This window comes from Vulpes vulpes, chromosome 2 (assembly GCF_048418805.1).
Source record: "Vulpes vulpes isolate BD-2025 chromosome 2, VulVul3, whole genome shotgun sequence".
NCBI classification, from domain to species: domain Eukaryota; kingdom Metazoa; phylum Chordata; class Mammalia; order Carnivora; family Canidae; genus Vulpes; species Vulpes vulpes.
Genome location: NC_132781.1, coordinates 128672205 through 128692137, shown reverse-complemented (window position 1 = coordinate 128692137; position 19933 = coordinate 128672205). Strand labels below are relative to the sequence as shown.

General features: G+C 38.4%; 1 pseudogene; it reads right to left on the bottom strand.

Moving 5' to 3' along the window:
• Positions 1-17223: 17223 nt before the first annotated feature.
• Positions 17224-18492, bottom strand: LOC112935296 (triosephosphate isomerase pseudogene; annotated as a pseudogene).
• Positions 18493-19933: the final 1441 nt, after the last annotated feature.

The following is a 19933-nucleotide window of genomic DNA, read 5'->3' as shown; positions in this document are numbered from 1 at the left end:
AGATTCTACAATACTTAAAGGGTCACATAAAGCATGAGCCATAAAAAAATTAATGAACTGTAATTCTTCAACATTATAAACTACAATTCTCTGAAAGATTCCATTAAGAAAATGAAAAGACAAGCTATGTTGGAGAAGATATATACAGTACCTATATCTGACATAGATCTTGATTCCAGAATATAAAAAGAATTCAAGAAGACAACACAAATTTTTTAATGGGCAAAAGATTTTAACAGATATTTCACACACATAAAAATACACAAATGGCCAATCATCACACAAAATCACACCCAATATTATTAACCATCAGGGGATTAATACTAGAACAGCAGCAGATGTCACTGCATAGCTACTAGAATAACTTGTTAAAACAAAGGCTGATAATCAGAAGTGTTGGTGAGGCTGCAGAGCAACTGAATTCTCATTCACTGCTAAGTATATAAAGTATTGCAAGAACTTTTGAAAATAGTTTGGCAGTCTCAGGAAGTTCAATACATACTTACCATATGATCCAACAATTCCACTCCTAAGCATTTTCCCAAGAAAAATGAGAACACATCCACAAAAACACTGGTATACAACTGTCCATAGTCGTATATTCATAGAAGTTCCAAAATGGAAACAGCCCAAATGCCCATCAATAGAAGAACAAATTCTAGTATAACAAAGAATACTACCCAAGAATGAACAGGAACAGACTACTGGAATATGCAAAAAAAATAAAAATAAATCTCAAAAACAGGATGTTCAGCAAAAGAAATTTATACAAAAGAGTATGTTACCAGGTGTATTGGAGGGTCTACATTAACATGAAACTGAGAGTGAGTGTCTGCTCCGGTTTGCATCTTGGGATCTCCCTTGCATCACCTTAATCCCAGCCTGAAAGTACTTATGTGAAACCCTACAACAGGCAAAACTAAGCTACGGTACAGCAGACCAGTGGCTTGTCCTGGACCATGAGTAGATGTTCTTTAATACAAAGAGCTCAAGAGAACTTTGGGAGTGATGAAAATGTTCAGTATTTTGAGTAGGGTGATGGTTAAAAAGATACAGAAATTTCTCAAAATCCAATCAACTGTATAATTAAAATAAGAGCATTTTATTTTCTGTAAAATACCTTACAGAAGATATTGTTCATGCTCCACTTTCTCTCTCCTCCTTGCTATGATCTGGAGTGTGGAGGATGTAGGGATAAGCCAGCTTCATTCATGGTAGAACAATCAGAAGAGAAACCTGGACCCCAGGAGCCTAGCTGCACTGGTTGAAAGGGCAAGTGATCCTGGAGAGAAATAGGCTCCTATCTTGTTTGAGTCACTGCACTTTTGAGACACTAGGTAAAATAGCTTAGCCTAAGCCCCAACTAGCACAATTACATATAATTGAGTATTTTTATCAATGACTTACATGTGTATTAGCTTTATCCATTCCAAATTGACTATAAAATCTTTCTAAGGTCAGACCTAAAAAAAAGCAAGTCTTATTCCCCAAACCACTCAGGACACACAGGTTCATCAATGATGGCCACATCCCATGCTTTGCTTTATCACCCACAAGGCCTCATCTAATTGAACCTTATGGAAGTAACCAATACATTCTGGTTGACTGATTAGTACATTCTCTGTCCCAGGAATATTTGACAATTAAGCAAATATATTATAGTCATTTCATGATCTCCTATGAAAAAGAAAAGGAGAAATTGTTAAAACAAGAACTAACATTACATTTAGATAGTTAAGAACACAATAAAAGTATGATAAATTCTTAAAAGTGGTTAATGACAATATTGAGAAAGCAACAGAATCCACACGACACCAAAATATAATCAATTAGTCCAAGAGAAAACCATACTTGTTTGAACCATCAAAACTCATGCACACACATTAAAGTTTTCCACTTTTCATTTACTTTGTTGACACTGCATAAACAATATAGCCCTCTGCCATTCTTCCCACTAACCTACTAGAATCTAAATTCACTCACGCTTTGGGAGACTAGAAAAAAGTAAGAACAACTGAAGTTTTTTCAAGTGGCTAGGCTGTAGCAGTAATTTTAGTGTAATTTATTTCTCTAAAAAAAAATACAGAAAGATGAACAAAAGGGAGGTGCCAATGCAAAGTAGTATCATCAACTGATGGCTGGGTCCATTTTTCACTGAGTATCTACTGTGTGCAGGGCCTCATCCAAGATTCTAAGCAAACAAAGAGCTGGGCTGAAGCTACCCTATAAATAACAGTATTGTCTGTTACATTTTTAAAAATTAATGAATTAAAATTTCAGAGCTCAAGACCTATATTTTTCTCAAAAGATGCTGGTCTAAATCTCTTTGTGGCACCCTCAATCATTTCCAGGGTTCGAAGCTTTTATGCATAGTCTACATAAAATGGATGGAATTAGTTGTGAAGTCATGAGACACCACAGAACATTTGGAATCAATAGTGTAAAGGCATTAGATGTTGTTTCATCAGAAAGTTTCACAAGGTTTTCCATTTAACAAAATTTACTATAGAAAACAGAACATATCCTATTTTAGTCCCCTCAGATTTTGTTTTAAAAAACTAAATTTGCAATCTGGAGGTAATTAACATGTTTAACCTTTTAAAAAGTCCAAAATAAGCAAAAATTAAGAACTCACTGATGGGATGCAGTCATTTCTGTCCTTCCATCTATATGAATGAGATGCCTACACCCCTAATATTAGCCAACTTTGAATGAAGAAACCAAAACTGAACACATAATCTTTCCATTTTTAAGACGCCTTGTTGTCTTCAATTTGTCTCTGAGGACTTAAAAAGAAGAACAGGAAAAAATCCACATTGTCTTAAGTCATGTCAGAGACCCTGAGAAAGACACTCTCACCATATCTACAGGGGTAGCACCTGCAGTCTATCTATTTATAAGATGAAAACACAAGACAGTGGACATAATTCCTAAGTAAGAACTAGGAAAGTTTCATTCATGCATCATTTTCAGGCAAGAGGAAGAAAGCACACTGTCCTACACACATGAACACACACACACCCATCTTCACCTTCTTCCTAGATTTTCTTCTCTGGTAGTCCAGGGTTATGGCACTGATGAGGTACCAAACTGTTAGGGTCATAAACTGATATATCCTCTGGTGTATGGTAATGAGCCTCTTATCATCACATGGCTCTTTCTCCTTCCCTTACTATGCACCTTTGTGGTGGAATAGGTCTTCTTCCTTGAGCAGACACAACTAAAGAAGGAAATCCTGCTTCTTCGTCACACACTTCCATACCTCTGCCAACCCTGCCTGTGCTACCCCTCACCTCCAACTCCGAGAGAGGAGAAATCATTCATCTAATCTATCTGAGACCAAGGCACAGGGAGTGATTGTGTCTTAGAAGCAGGGGCCCTCAGAAGACCATCAACATATGAATGGATAAAGAAGATGTGGTGTATATACAATGGAATACTACTCAGCCATCAAAAAATGAAATCTTGCCATTTGCAATGACATGGATGGAACTAGAGGCTATTATGCTAAACAAAATAGGTCAGTCAGAGAAAGACAATTATCATATGATCTCACTCATATGTGGAATTTAAGAAGCCAAACAGAGGATCATGGGGGAAGAGAGGAAAATGTAAAACAAGATGAAAGAGAGGGAGACATACCATAAGGGACTTTTAATCATAGAAAACAAACTGAGGTCACTGGAGGGGAGGTGGATAGGGGAACAGGGTAACTGGGTGATGGACATTAAGGAAGGCAAGGATGTAATGAGCACTGGGTATTACATGAGACTGATGAATCACTCACTGACCTCTACTTCTGAAATCAATAATAAATTTTATGTTAATTAACTGAATTTAAATAAAATAGCAAAATAAAATAAATACAGACAACAACAAACAAAAAAGCAGGGGCCCTTGCATGTTTTCCTGCTTCCATGTGTTATGCTGACCATGGCCAGGCTTTAGGACTCTTTCCCTCATGGTTAGAACTAGTTGGCTCACCGGCTCACTCTCACTCCCCACCTCACTTCACCTCTATGCCATCTTTCCTTCGTCCTTCTCTGTTTATAACTATAGGGGGCCTTTATATTCAAGGGAAGTAGGAAGCCTCCCTTAGGCCTAGAGCTTAACCTGTTTTCCAATACAACTTTTATGAAATGAAATTATTGGATGCTTATCAAACATTAATAAAGTGGTAATTTAGCCAGGGTTCTCCAGAGAAATGGAATGGATAGGATATAATAAGAGCCATATATAAGAGGAGATTTATCATAGGAATTGGTTCACAAAGTTATGGAGGTCAAGAAGTCCCATAACCTGCCATCTATAATCTAGAGAACCAGGAAAACTGGGAGCATGATTCAGTCCAAGTCTGAAAGCCTGAGAAGCAGAAGGGAAGCAACAGTATAACTCTCAGTTGGAGTCTGAAAGTCTGAGAACCAGGAAAGCCAATGTCCAAGGGCTGGAGAAAATCGATATCTCAGCACAAGTGGAAAACAAATTTGCTCTTCCTCTCTTTGTGTCCTATTCAGGCCCTCAATGGATTGAATGATCCCCACTCACATTAGTAAGGGCAATATTTTACTCAATCTACAGATTCAAAATCTAATCTCTTCCTGAGACAGCCTCACAAATACACAAAGAAATGATATTTACCAAAACCCTTAAACTAATCAAGTTAACACATAAAATTAACCATCACACATGGTATTTAGTTTCTCATTTTGCTATTGTTTCATAACATGTGCTCCCTCAGTAGGGATCTCCCAAGGTAGGGAAAGTGACTGTTGGGATTCCTGGATGTTGCCCTGAACCCCTAAGAGGCAATATGAATTTCCTCTCTCTGCCGTCCTTCATTGATCAGACTGCACTATGGTACTCCAAACAACCATGATATTTTTGTGTACACAATCCTCTATAATTCTCAGTTTTTACGTATGCTATCTCATCTGACTCTCCAGCAACCTTGTGAGGTTGGTACAACAAAGATTATCAACTCAGTTTATAATAACAATACTAAAGCTAAGAAGAATTTATTGGCTCACACAGTGAGTTTATTAAAGAGGCAAGGACCCAAAGCTGAGATCTAGAACTTATAGCTATGTCAGTACATTTCCCTCCATGCACCACCACAGTTTTTCAGGGTTCACTCATTCTAAGAGGGAGAAATGGAACTGCATCTGGGAAATGTGTAATGGGGAGGATTTTGTGAATATCTGGACATAAGAGGAGTATGAAAGTATGGGTCTGTGTGTACACCTACGTTGGCAAAGTACCAGAACATAAAAGGGATATACATCATTATCTGACCTAGCACAATTTTAGTGAGTCTTATTACTTCTGAATATTAGTCCGGGACTAAACATGTTCATTCCCTTGATTCTTAGAAATTTACGCAATAGAAAGAGTCCTCATAATTTTTTTCTGTTGACTCTTCTCAGTTTAACACAGGAAATCCTACCAGATTTCACCACCAATAGGAAGTAACTGTGAATGCTACTATATATAGTCATATGTCACATCCTTCTTTTCTTCCACAGAATAGGCAACATACTTCCAAAGCAAAAGTTTCATTATTAAAAAGTAAATTTTCATTATTGGCATTATAATGTTGATTTCTTCCTTCTCTAATACTTCTTATTGATTTTTTTCTTCTATAATACTTCTCACTTACCAAATATTGCTTTTAAACTAAAACTGTACGATTAAACTAGAACATCCCCAAAACCAATAAAAAAGTGAGAAGATAAAGTGGAGGTTTATCAGACATCTTGATCAGTATAGACAAGTTAGCCCTTGGATGATTGGCATTAAGATCTACCTAACATTTCAGGACAAAAGCAAATCCCTATTGTGATAAAATAAAAATGATTCTGGTTCAGAAAAATACACTCACTGTGGTTATTAATAGTAATAGTCTTACACACAATAGTGCAGCCAAACTGTAGATATGGAGCAAAAGGACAATGACAACCACATCACACAAACTTGGCAGGTAATGGAGCTTCTAACCAGCTGGAGCAAAAGCAAATTAACCAGTTTATTCCCATAGGGACACTTCATTTTCCAAGCTCTTGGCATGACAAGTGCTGCCAAGGATCTCAAAGCAAGTAGACCAGTGTAAGTGTAAGTGCTGACAGGCTGGTTAGGTCTGATGCAGCTGTCAGACACTGCTCTAAAGTACAGGGTATGTGTTCTATTTGCTCATAGTTGTCATTTGGCTAAAGAACCTGACCAAATTTACATATCCTGTAGTCCTAAGTAGTGTTTTTATCAAACATCCGGATCTAGAGTTAGAGTTGTAAAATGAACTTCATGGTATTTCCATGAATTAGGTATGTCACTGAATCTTTTCATCAGTTGCAAAACTTAGTTGCTTACAGGAGGAAAAGAAGACTGAGTCCTGAGACTTTTGCCAAAAAGCTGAGGTAAACTGATTCTTCCATTTGTTAAGTGGTAATAACAATATTATTTTACTGCTTCATTTTATTCTGAGGCTTAACCAATTCATTTGCTGATTTTTTCCCCACAAAATCCTTAGGGGTAACCACTATAAGCTTACCACTGTCTGAGGGAATGGAGAGGAAGGGGAATGGGACAGAGCAATGAACAAATAACCCTGCCCTATGGTGCTTAAATTCAGGTGGGGAGATATGGGGGATAGAGAAGACCCAAGAATAAACAAATAAAAAAGCAAAATGTAAAAAATGCCATGGAAGAACTTTTGTCTGTAAAAACTGTTGTCTGAATGGCCAGGGTGATGGTGAGTTTCTGTTTTAAAAGGAGGGATCAAGGAAGTCCTAACTCTTAAGATGCCAAAAAAGTTGAAAATATTTCATCATTTGTATATTCCCAAAGAATGGAAAACACTCAGATAAGTGAAAAGAGTACATTTCATGAGAAATGAGGCAGTCCACTATTCATTCTGACCACTTTGTTCTACTCTCTTCTGAAAGGAAACCATAATGAATTATCTGAATGTTTATGAGTCAGTACTATTTAGGATTAATGAAAATTTCATCCTCGGATCTTATTAGTTTTCTATTAAGAGAGTAATGAGAGACACCATCATTGAAGAGAGATCATAGAACTAAAATTTGGACTTGTAAGAACCTAGTCTCCAGTCTACCCATAAACACTTCTGCAACTTCATGCAAATTGTTGTTTTGTTTGTTTGTCTTAATGGACCTCAAAACATTTGGGAAGCAAAGTATATGAAACAAAAACCACAAATTAAATTAGAAAGGGAAAAAAACATTTTTCAGCACTACTTTTAAGATTTTATTTATTTATTTGAGAGAGAGAGAGAGAGACAGCATGAGCTGGGGGGGGGGGGCGGGGGAGGGAAAGGTAGAAGCAGACTCCCTGATGAGCAGAGAGCCTCATGTGGGGCTCTATCCCAGGACCTTGAAAGCCAAAGGCAGATGCTTAACTAACTGAGCCAGCAAGGCACCCTTTTCAGCAGTACTTTTAATAAAAAAAAAAACTCTCAAAAGAGATTTGAAAAGTGAGAGTGAAGTGATTTGTCAAGTGAGGGATAAAAGACTAATCAAAACATCCAGAAGACAGTGCACACTATTCAAGGGAATGAGGGATGGGTGAAGATTTAAAAGAAAAGTCACTTCCTTGACTAAAGCCAAAGTATTGAAGAGATTAATCATAGACAAGTAAAAAAGTAATGTAAACCAGAGCTAACGAGAGGATCAACTCATACATGGGAGAACTTCATGTCTGATCTAAAACTTCAAAGAAAAAGGAGAATTGTGTAAAAAAAATAATGTGGTTCAGGCAACAATCAAGAAAGAGAATTCGAGAAGTAAATTCAGTAAGTGAAGAGAAATGTTCTTCAGAGTCAAAGTAACACCAATAGAACCGAAGAGGTAACATCAAGGTATATTCTACAGACAGTCTATTATGCTTTCTATACTTCCAACTTTTCCACAATTGCTATTTAGTATTTTTATAATCAAGAACATAAGTAAATACAGTCTGAACAAAAGATGATAATACTAGAAGTAAACAGAAAGCTGTAAATATCCCAATTAAGGCATTACCACAAGGTTGGGAGTCTGATTATCATCTATTTCTATTAGAAACATTCTGGATAAAGGAGTTGGGTGGTTTTACAAAGCATGTAGACAGAGAGTTGCTTCAGGTATTCAAAAGTTTCTACAGAATAAAATATTTGCACAACAGAAGTGTGAGATAGCAACAGAGAAGGTCATGGAAAAAGAGAGAAAGAGTAGCAAGACCAGGGTCAAAAAAGGATCTTTAACATAACCATCTTGACACAAAAATCTTCATCAATATCCTCAGTGGAACAAATTGGTAGCTCACATCAGAATGACTTTTTAAATCTTTGCAGTTTCTTACAATTTGAGCTAGAGAACTCTTTCAACCTAACTTCATCACACCCCCAGTAGAAACAAATAAAAGAGGGTATAGATCAGCTGTGGTAGAAATGCCTAGAAGCTCACCCTCTCAAGGTCTCCTCCAGCCCATAAAGTGGCTCCTTTGGGGCCCTTCTGTGGAGTCCATAGGCTCAATGAAACATGGTTTAAAAACTATTGGCTGTAAATTATATCTATATCTGTAAATTATATCTATATATTAGGAGTTTAACTCACTATATGGAAGAGTATTCATGTATTTACATAAATGTGCATTTAAATACTGTATCTTTAATATATAAAAATGAATTAATGTTAACTTTTCAATACAGCTGACATCTCTCTGATGTCCAGAGCTTACTGAGGACTACCTGAACCTGACTGAAGGCATCCAACTTTAGAGCCACTACTTTGATGCATGTACCAGGCTATGGGATGATACTGAACTGGCCCCTGTTTAACAGTCTGGCTCCATGAGAGTCAATTAAATGACACCCATCTTCTATAAAGGTGTTCATGGAAGACTATACTCAAGGATGGGCCATGAAATCCAGTGACCAGGTTATTTGACGGTCTGAGAATAGCTTTTGTAAGATAAAAGAAGCAGAAGAAGGATAACAAAAGACCAAAGTCAAATCTAAAACTGGAACAGTCTTTTGCCTAAGTACACTGTGCATTAATCATTTATTATTCTCTGGATTGAGGAGTTGGTTTTTTTCTTAATTTATCTGGTTAGTTTTTGCTTTTTTGCCTGGATGTTTGCCATTTAAACATCTTGATTAGACAATCCACAATGACATCTGCATATGTGATTTTCTCTGACTTGCTGAACTACATACCCCACTGGTATGTAATAGACAGAGGCCTACTGAGATTACTATGAAAAGGGTTAGTAGAGAATGATAAATGATCTACTTCAGACTCTAAAATAAATAAGTCCCCAAGTTTTAACTCTAACTCAATAGTAATACATAATGGATATGAATCATTGCTATTTATCCATTTTATTTGACATTTCTTATGGGTTAAGGAAAAAAGAAGAGTAGACTTAGATCAGTACTTTCCATGCAGAGAAGTTCAGGAGAAAAATGAGCTGTCTGGTGGTATTTTATTAATCAGTTCTTAAACAAATGGAAAAATTCACTCCATGTATTTTGCCATTTAGACTTATAAATAAGAACTGAGGAGCCAGACAATTGTTCAGGAGGCTCTAGAGAACCAAGGGGAAGTGCCTCTCAAATTCCCTAACCCTCACTTCCTCCTCAACAGCAAACAGGGCTGTTCTCTTTTACCACCACGTATCTGAGGACCAGACACAAAGACACACAAGCCAGAGCTCTCTGGATTTTTTAAGGAACTAAAAAATGAGCAGGGTGGAGGTTGGGAAAAGAAGCTGCTCTTTCTCCTTCTAAAAGTCCCCTTTCCATTCAAATTAAAACAAAAAATGTCAGATTAATAAACATATACACATACACACATACATTATTTTCAGGTACTATGAAATAGAAGCTCATTTTCAAATTTTCTAGGAATCAGCTCCAACAGCTGCTTAAGTCCTTTGTAGTTCAAAGGTTTTCCAGGCAATAGCTGGCTCCGATCCAAGCCTAGAAATGACAAAAACCCATTTTTAATGAACGCCACCATGATGATTCCTCTAGAGAACTAAAAGGAGAGAGTAAAAAGGTGTCTGTGGGATTCCACTGAGCAGAGGTGGGTTTGGCCAAAATGATACATTTCAGAGTTTTATAATTCCAGTTACATAAAGCAGCATGGGGAAGAGTTGCTGTCTGGGTTCTGAAGAAGCACTAATAATATACCTAGCTGGGGGGTTGGGGGAAAGGGGTCTAACCATTGCAGCACAGAGGGTAGAAGAAAGAAAATGGACCTGCATACTTAGCTAAACAAACTGTTACTGTACCTGTTACATTCCACTTCTCTTGAGGCCCTTGAATAAGTCTTAGGAAGAGATTTTTTAAAAGTACCACTTCTTTATTTCTCCAAAAGAAAAAGTATTTGATATCCTTCCTGAAATCAAGCCTCCATGTGAAAACAGGAAATATTTTAAGTCTCCATAAGTTTTCCTTCTAATGTCTCTTATCTTACCTTGAAACTTGGTAGTTCAGTTTAGACCTAAAAGTCTAATTTTCCAAGGATTTCTCCTGAGCTTTTTTCAAAGCAGCAGCCACAAAAATCATGCAGGAAGAAGGTGGTTGTGGATGCAGGGGAAATCCAAAGAGAGAGAGAGAGAGAGAGAGAGAGAGAGAGAGAAAGAAAGAAAGAAAGAAAGAAAGAAAGAAAGAAAGAAAGAAAGAAAGAAAGAATCCTTAGCTCATCTCATGAATGGTTCACCAATTAAAGAATCCTCCCTAGCCAGCTTTCCTCCATTGTGATCAAATTGCACAAGCCCTAAATTGAATGCAATTAAAGGGAATGGGAAAAGGAATAATTCATCAAAACTGTCTTGAGACAAAAGAGTATTCTTACAGAGCTTGATGCAATGCCCCCCAGCCCCTTGACCAAATTTTAGTCAGGCTTCTCTGGGCCACCTTTTTTAAGGGGGCCCCATCCCTGAGCATGTCTTCGAAAGCCCAATTTTAGCAAGAATGCTGCTAAATCCACTTAGAATCTCCACTCTCAATCTCTAAATTCCTCATCCTCTATCTTTGTCATCTATTCTTCAGCAAGAATAATGCTAAGTCAGTTTAACAGAACTCCTGCCTTATTCCTGGTGTTTTCTCTTAGAAATTTTCTATCCACCAACCTACTGTGCTCCTTGGCTATAAATCCCCATTTGCCCAAGGGATTTATATTTGGAATTGAGCCCAAATAGAGAGACCTATTCTGAGATCCCTTTTCACTTATTGCAATAGTCATGAATAAAATCTATTTTTACTGCTTTAACTATTGTCCAGTCAGGTTTTAATTTGACAAGCTTATACCTTCCATAAGGCTTAGACACAAAAAACTTGACTTTCTTATTCATGGACAAAACCGTTTGTTTTTTCACAAAATGGAAACAATTTTGCTTAGAATAGGTGGTTTTACAGAGATCTCACACAGAATGGTTTCACATACTGAGAACTCAAAGAATCTAATTCTGAGCTCCACAGAATCAATTGTTTCAAATCAGTTTACAGAAGCAACCACAGTATTATTGATTCTACTTGAAAGAGGTGCTATGGGACGTAAGAAGCCTTTCATGTCAGGATACTCCCAGACTTTATGAAAAAAACTTCCAGTTTCTAGAGCCCTGCTATTTTTCTCCCTGTGACTAAAGTTTTCCCCATAGCTAGACCTTAGAGTGGAATGCCAACCAATCTATAGACTTGTTACATATTAAAATCTTCCAGGGTCCTCATTTTAGAGATGTGGGAACAGACACTCCCATTTATACGTGCTCCTGGGCACTCAGTAATGTCTCCCAGAGTTGTACAACTTTTGCAAACCTAAAAAATTCCCAACAGACAAAAACAAAAGTAGAGATTTTAGTTCCAACATATATTCAAGTAAAAAGCTATTCTAATGAAAGAAAATAGGTCAATAAATCATTTTGCACCATAGAAGCAAAGAGAAAACCAAGTTATTTGATTAAAATCTACATTCCATTGGTTTATCTCCACAGTTAAAACTTCATTTTCTTTATCAAAAAGTATAGTCTTCACACTCTAAAGAAGAGAATACCATGGTTGACAAGGAATCAGAGAGAAGACAGGGTGAAGAAATAGTTAAGAAAAGAAGGGTATCAGATCCAAACTGATGACATCCTAAGTAATAACAAAGCTAAATTTACTGAGTACCCACTACATGGCAAGCACTGCTCTAAGTCCTTTACCTCTTCAATCTTCATAACAACTTAATCTGATAGGTACTATTAGCAGCCATATTTCACAAATAAAGAACCGGAGTTAAGAGGGGTAAATAAGTCGCCAAAGCTTCACAGCCAGGATTCCTGTCTGAGCAGGTTAACTGCATTCTTCATCACTATATTATGCTGAATCCCAAAGGAACCTGCCTGAATGACAACTAAGACACTAACCCGGGGACAGGGGAAGTATAGCAGACTGAGGTAACAGTCAAAAGACTTGAAAAGGTCAAAAGTTCTTATTTTCAGAAACAGACAAAAGAAGATTATGAAAATGACATCCTCATGGTCTGACATTAAACCTCAGGAAGTACATGTCTAAACAGATGGTTTCTGAACTTAACAAAGAAAGCAGTAAGTACTGAGTACTACCTCAGGCTTATTACAGACAAGTCAGGCCTTCTGATGGGGCCACTAAAATAGCAGGCCAAGGAAATTCTGGAGACAAGGAACATCTGAGTTCAACAATGCATTGGCAATGTCTATCTTAATATTCTTAAAATCATAATAGATAAATGCGGTTGTTAAATAGATATTCCCAAAGACAGTTGACCAGTAGAGATCTGTCAAATAAGAAAGAGGTCTTAAGTGGTATGAAGCTCTCTATGAGTCCTGTTCTGTTTCTATTAATGGTTAGAATAAATACAAAGATATCACAAAGTTTGGAGGTAAAACAAATAGAAAGACCAAGAGAATCAACATTTTAAAATAATTGTTAAAAGGCTAAATAATAATGTATCCAAGCTCACAACATAAAACTTAATGAGACAAATGAAAAATATTGTACCTAACTTTAAAAAAAAAAAAAAAACAAGTGCAAAATAAAGAATAGCCCTGAACTATTTATTTGATAACTGGAAGTTTGTACCTCTTAATCCTCTTTATTTATTTCACCCATCCCCCCACCCCCACCCAACCTCTCCTCTGGTAACCATCAGTCTGTTCTCTGTATTTAAGAGTCTGGTTGTTGTCATGGAGATAAAAAGTATAGCATAGGGAATATAGTCAACAATACTGTAATAGCTTTGTATGCTGACAGATGGCAACTACACTTATGGTGAGTACTGAGTAATATGTAGAACTGTTGAATTAATATGTTGTACACCTAAAACTAATATAACATTAATTATACTTCAATAAAATAAAATTTAAAACAAAGGAAAAGAAAAAGAAACTGTTGTCTTGAAAACAGTTCATGTGAAAAACACTTCAAGGCTTAAGTGGATGACAACCTCAAAATAAGCCCCCAGCCTGAGCCTGCTGCCAAAAGAGCTAATGCAGTCTTAGGCTGCATTAAAAGAAAATGTAGCTGTCATTCCCTTGAGCTCTGATCACATCCAGGACTGGATTTATTGTGATCCACAACACATTTGAGATATACATTGGAGTGTATCCAAGAAGAGAACAACCACTATCATAAAGAGTCTAGAAACGATATCAGGAAACACAGTTGGTAGGACCTGTAATTCAATGTGTCTAAAACTTACTTCTCTCCTCTTACCCCATCTGTTTCTCTTCCATTGTGTACTATATTGGTGAATAACACAATCTATTCATCCCCCTTTCCAACTTAGAAACCTGAATATCACCTCTGAACCACCTATGCCACTATTGACAGTTGATTCCTCAATCCTGTCAATTATTATAATAAATTCACTCATTTCTCTCCATCCACCCTGACTTACTTTCTACATCCATTGCTTGAACTATTGCAAAAGCTTCCCAACTGATCTCCTTGTTTCTGCCTTGAGTCACTTCAATCCACTTCTATCACTATAAGCAAGATAATCTTATGAAAAATCAAATATAAAGTTGCTCCTCTGCTTTAAACCCCCTTGTCCATAAGATAAAGTCCAAACTCCTTAGCATAGCTTCCAAGCCCATTAAGCTTTTCTCCATGGTCAATCCTATTTCTTGTCACTCCTTTATGTGTATTCTATAATTCAAACATACCAAACTCTTTGCACTTCCCATGGATATGATTAGAACTGCAAATCAGGGGATGCCTGGGTGGCGAAGTCGGTTAGGCATCCAACTCTTGGTTTCAGCCCAGGTCACAATCTTAGGGTCATGATATTGAGCCTGCTTGATATCATGCTCCATGCTCAGTGCAGTCTGATTAGGACTCTCTTTCTTTTTCTTTCTGCCCCTCACCCTGCTCTCTTTCTCTCTCTCTCAAATAATTAAAAAAGAAAGAAAGAAAGAAAGAAAGAAAGAAAGAAAGAAAGAAAGAAAGAAAGAAAGAAAGAAAGAAGAAAGAAAGAGAAAAACTGTAAACCAGTTCTACCATCAAATGTAGAATCTGATAGAGTGTGAGGTGCTGACCAAATGGGTAAGGCCTGAATCATTGCTCATAGGTGTAACCCTCTATGAAATCATGAAAGTGTGCCACTCGGATCTCCTGCTGCAGAGATGTAAGTGACTAGATCCCCTGGTGCTGCTCCTCCAAATCCACTACCTCATTCATGCAGAGGCCACAGTCTCCGAGAGCTGCTCTCAGTCTGAGCAGGGTGAGGGTTCTAAAGCAGACTCATTTGGAAAGGATGCAGCTCTCCTCTAATGGACAACTTTGTCTTGAGGTCTCCCCATCAGGCTAGCCAAATCTTTCTTGAAAGTGTGCTGCAGTAAGAGACTCTTCCTGCTGAATCTTCCTTCCTACCCTCTGTCCTTCACAGGTGGAAAAGCTGCATCATGATCTGAAGGCCTCCCTGGCTCCTTCTGCTTCTCTCCCAAGCAATTTCTTGCTTATCTAACCACATCTTGACATCTGCTTCTTGGCAGACAGAACATACAAACACCTTCTCTATGTGTCTTATTGTGAGATTTTCTCTTTGTTTTCTCTAATGTCTTTTCATCAAAGCCTTATCATTACATTACCATCATGTCAACAAGTTACTTTAAAATTATTGAAAAGGCACCTCTTGTTGAAGAATATACTCAGAAGTAAAACCTGTTATCTTCTCCATGTATGGGTTTGAACACCATGTTCTATGCTTTTCTCTATCTAAAATGTCTTTACTCTATTTGTCCTTCTATAGACTCCTACTCATGTTTCAACACCTAGCCCCAGAGTCATCTATTCTGTGACATGTTCCTTGATCCACCTACAAATATGCAGTGAGTCCCTCTATTAGGACAGATCCTACTGTATCCCCTATTATTATTCCATCTTTCTTACTCTACACTAAGCCTTAACCTATTGCTTGGCATAAAGCAGGTGGCCAAAGGTGTTAGTTGAAATAAACAAGAGTTATTAAATCTATAAAAGATAAGATTTTTAAAAAAAAGATAAGATTTAGTGAGGACATGACTACCTTCAAATATTTGAAGCACCGTCAACAATCACGTTAGGTGTTATCTCAGACACTCTCAATGAGCGCTTGAGGAAGATACAAAAAAAAGACACTGGACAGAAAGCCTTCACTTCAAAAGGAAGGATTAAATAGAACAGTTTACTCCTCTCCTCCAACATGAAATTACTGTGGTCTGAAAGTATTTTTATTCCATGAGGCAGAGCAACACTATAGAACTGCTCTCATCTAGCAACTGGATTTTAGAAAGCAGATAAACCACAAAGCTCTTTTTCACTGGTATCTGTAGCAGTAGTGCACGAAGGTAGCATTTTCATTCTTGAGACCATCTTAGAAACACGATTCAAAAGCATTTCTCCCCTGGTAGCATTAACCCTAAAGTACAAGGTATGACCGCAGTACCTTTCTGTCTGATGCTAATCCTAGGCCCAGCACAGACCAGTCCTTAAAATTTGAAGACGCTACACTGATACTTTTGATGACAGAAGGGGCTGAAAAACAAATAATACAAAAATGGAGCTCTAGAAGCTAAAAAAAGGGGGGAGGAGGAAAGAAATGGATTCTCCCTGAAAGTCTCCCAAGGGAGCACAGCCCAGCCAATCCTTAGTTTTAGTCCAATGATATGGATTCTGGAGTTCTGACATTCAGAACCATAAGAGAACAGATATTTGTTGTTGTAAGCCATCAAGTTTGCAGCAAGTTGTTACAGCAGCCACAAGAAACTAACAGACTATAAAGTACCATCTCTCGGAAGTATCTATAACATTGATAATAGTATGTACTTACTGAGGCTTACTATGTTCCAGGCTCATGTGAATTGGTTCTTTAGACTTCATAGAGTATTTATGATGGAAGTACTATTAAGATCCCCAGTTCACAGGTATGGAAACTATGTCACACAATTAGCATAGGGCAAAGCTGGAATTTGAAGCAAAGCAGCCCATAATCCAGAGTTTGTTCAATCTGACATCTATACTTGAATGTCTACTCTTTACATGTCTCACTTATAGTATGAAATGTTTGGAGGATGAGGAATTGTGATGGGCCACCCAGAAACTACACCATTACAATTTATTTTGTCTATTACCATTATATCATTCACTTCAAAGGATTTTCGAACATATTCTGCTTAACAGTTGGAAAAACTGAGTCATAAAAGAGATTAAGGCTGTTCGACAAGCCTGTGGCAGAACTGGGAACAGAGCCACCACTGAGTGGTTGCCCGCTTAAGCAATGACATCACGATTAATGTGCTTTCGACTCGTTAGAGCACCTTCACACCTTTTATCTCTTTTGAGCCTCACAACAGTTCTGCAAGATGAGTAAAATAAATATCAGTAAAATAAATATCATTTTCATAAAAATGAAAAAAAGGAAATAGAGAAGTAGAGCAAAGTCCATGCTCTGCTAATTGGTAAGGTATCAAGAAGAGAGCTCAGGTCTCCTTTCTTCAGCCCTGAGCAATCTCCACTCATCCACACTTGGCCATATTATAAACGGTCTTGACCCATTTACTGGGCTATCCTAAGAATGACTTTAGAAACAAGACTCACCACTGGAATGGGTCCTATATCTACACCTCTGTTATCCAGTGTGCTAGCCAGTAGCCACAGGTTACTTGTGACTACAGTGCATTTGAAATGTGGCTAGTCCAAAGTACATCGTGGATTTTAAAGACTTTTTTTTTTTTTCAGTGCCAGGTGTTTATTTCCCCCCACATGTGGGATTGCTCACATACACAACACACACAGGCGTTGGCACCATGGGAGAGAGCAGCACCCCTGGCCTCTGAGGGGAGGACAGGGCTTTTCTCTCAGCCCTTGGCCTCATGGAGCGAGATGGGAGAGGAGGACGGCTTCTTTCTCCTGCCCTCACTGGGGACTGAGGGGGCCCATAGGCAAATCCCACCCCTTCCACCTCTCAGCCAAGGAGAAGTCACCTTGGTGACATGCTTAGTTCCAACCATTACAGTAAGTGGAGAAGGGATTGGCCTGGTCCCAACAGTTACAGGGTAAGGTGTAAACGTAAGGAAGAGGTATAGTTTGGCCACGAAGGGGGCAGGTGACACCATCAGAAGCATGTGCAGGGTGGGGGTGGGGGTAGGAGCACAGTTACTGAGCTTCTGAGCTACCTAGTCCCTGGCTTAGCAGAAATAGGGGAGATGGATGGGCTTATTGTTTGGCTTTGATGATATCCACAAACTCAGGCTTGAGGGCAGCCCCGCCCACGAGGAAGCCATCCACATCAGGCTGGCTTGCCAGCTCTTTGCAGGTTGCTCCAGTCACAGAACCTCCGTAAATGATACGGGTGCTCTGAGCCACTGCATCAGAGATGTTGGACTTGAGCCATCCCCGGAGCTTTTCATGTACTTCCTGGGCCTGTTGGGGTGTTGCAGTCTTGCCAGTCCCAATGGCCCATACAGGCTCATAGGCCAGGACAACCTTGCTCCAGTCCTTCAGGTTATCTGCGATGACCTTGGTTTGCTCGAAAACAACCTTCTCAGTGATGCCAGTTTCCCTCTCATCTAGCTTCTCCCCAATGCAGGCAATTACTCCAAGTCCCTCTGCCAGGGCGTGGGCCACTTTCTGTCCAATCAGCTCATCTGACTCCCCAAAGACATGCCTTCTTTCTGAGTGCCCCAGGACTACCCATGTGGCTCCGCAGTCTTTGATCATGCCAGGGCTGATCTCCCCAGTAAAGGCCCCGTTAGTCACTTTGTAGCAGTTCTGTGCAGCCACAGCAATCTTGGCATCTAGCTTCTGCCGAGCGAAGTCGATGTAGGCAGTGGGAGGTGCACAAACCACTTCGGTGTCGGCCGGCACCTTGGCGGCGTTCAGGGTGGTGATGAGCTCCCCCAGGTTCTTCTTGCGCCCGTTCATCTTCCAGTTCCCCCCGACGAAGAACTTCCTGGAGGGCACCATGACGCTGGGAGCGACACACTGAAGGTCAGGAGAGGTCAGGAAAGAGTCCCTTTCCAGTATTCATGAGACAGTATCAATTTGAACATTTTCAGGGACAGAGATGAACTCAAAAAGTAGCCAATTTCATGTCTGGATGGCTCTAACAAAAAATTATTTTCCACTAAATGAAAACCATAGGCATAGGAAGAGAAACAGATTAATAAAGTATACATTCTCATGGCAGCCTAGGAGGCTCAGAGGTTTAGCGCTGCCTTCAGTCCAGGGTGTGATCCTGGAGACCTGGGATCGAGTCCCACGTCGGGCTCCCTGCATGGAGCCTGCTTCTCCCTCTGCCTATGTCTGTTCCTCTCTCTTTCTCTCTGTGTCTCTCATGAATAAATAAATAAAATCTTAAAAAAAAGAAAAGTATACATTCTCAGAAGGACTTAAGTTTGATGAATTCTTTACAAATGCACAACTGAAAAATGATTTCTCAAACTGCCAATCAATCCAAAACCATGCTTAATACCACTCAATTCAAAAATATGAAAACATGACACCATAAAATAACTAAAAGATCTTTTTTGTAAGATTTATTTATTTATTTGAGAGAGAGAGAGAGCCTAAGCGCAGGGTGGGAGGGTGGTAGGAGAGGGAGAGAAAGGATCCCTAGCAGACTCCCTGCTGAATGAGGAGCCTAATGTAGGGCTCAATTTCATGACCTTAGATCATGGCATGAGCAGAAATCATTTAACCAACTGAGCCACCTAGATAAGATCTTTTTTTTTTTATATAGGACACAAAACTCAGGAACCATACTGAAAAAACTATATATATTTAGTTTTATAAAACTATATATTTATATCAAATATATACACATACATATATACACACAGATAAATATAGTCAACTCATCTTTAACAAAAGAGCAAAGGTAATACAAGGTAGGAAAGATTATCTTTTCAACAAATGATGATGGAACAACTGGACATCAACAGGAGAAAAAATAAATTTAGGCACAGACTTTACACTCCTCACAAAAACAAACTCAAAATGGATCAGAGACTTAAATATATAACACAGGATAACAGACATACAAAAGACACATCGGCCAAAGGACTATTATTCAAAATACACAAAGAATTCTTAAAACTGCACTAATGACGTACTACTATACATTGGCTAATAGAATTCAAATTTTTAAAAAGGAAAAAAAAAAGAAAAAAAGAATTCTGAAAACTCAAAATTAAGAAAATAACCCAATTTAAAAATGGGTCAAATACCTTAAGACATACCTCATCAAAGTAGATGTTCATGTGGCATATACATAGGAAAAGATTCTCTACATTGTATGTCATCAGGGGAACGTAAATTAAAACCACAAAATACCACCATACACTTACCTGAATTGCCAAAATTCAAAATAATAACAATACCAAATGCTGGCAAGAATTCTCAATTATTGCTGGTGGGAATGCAAAATGGTAC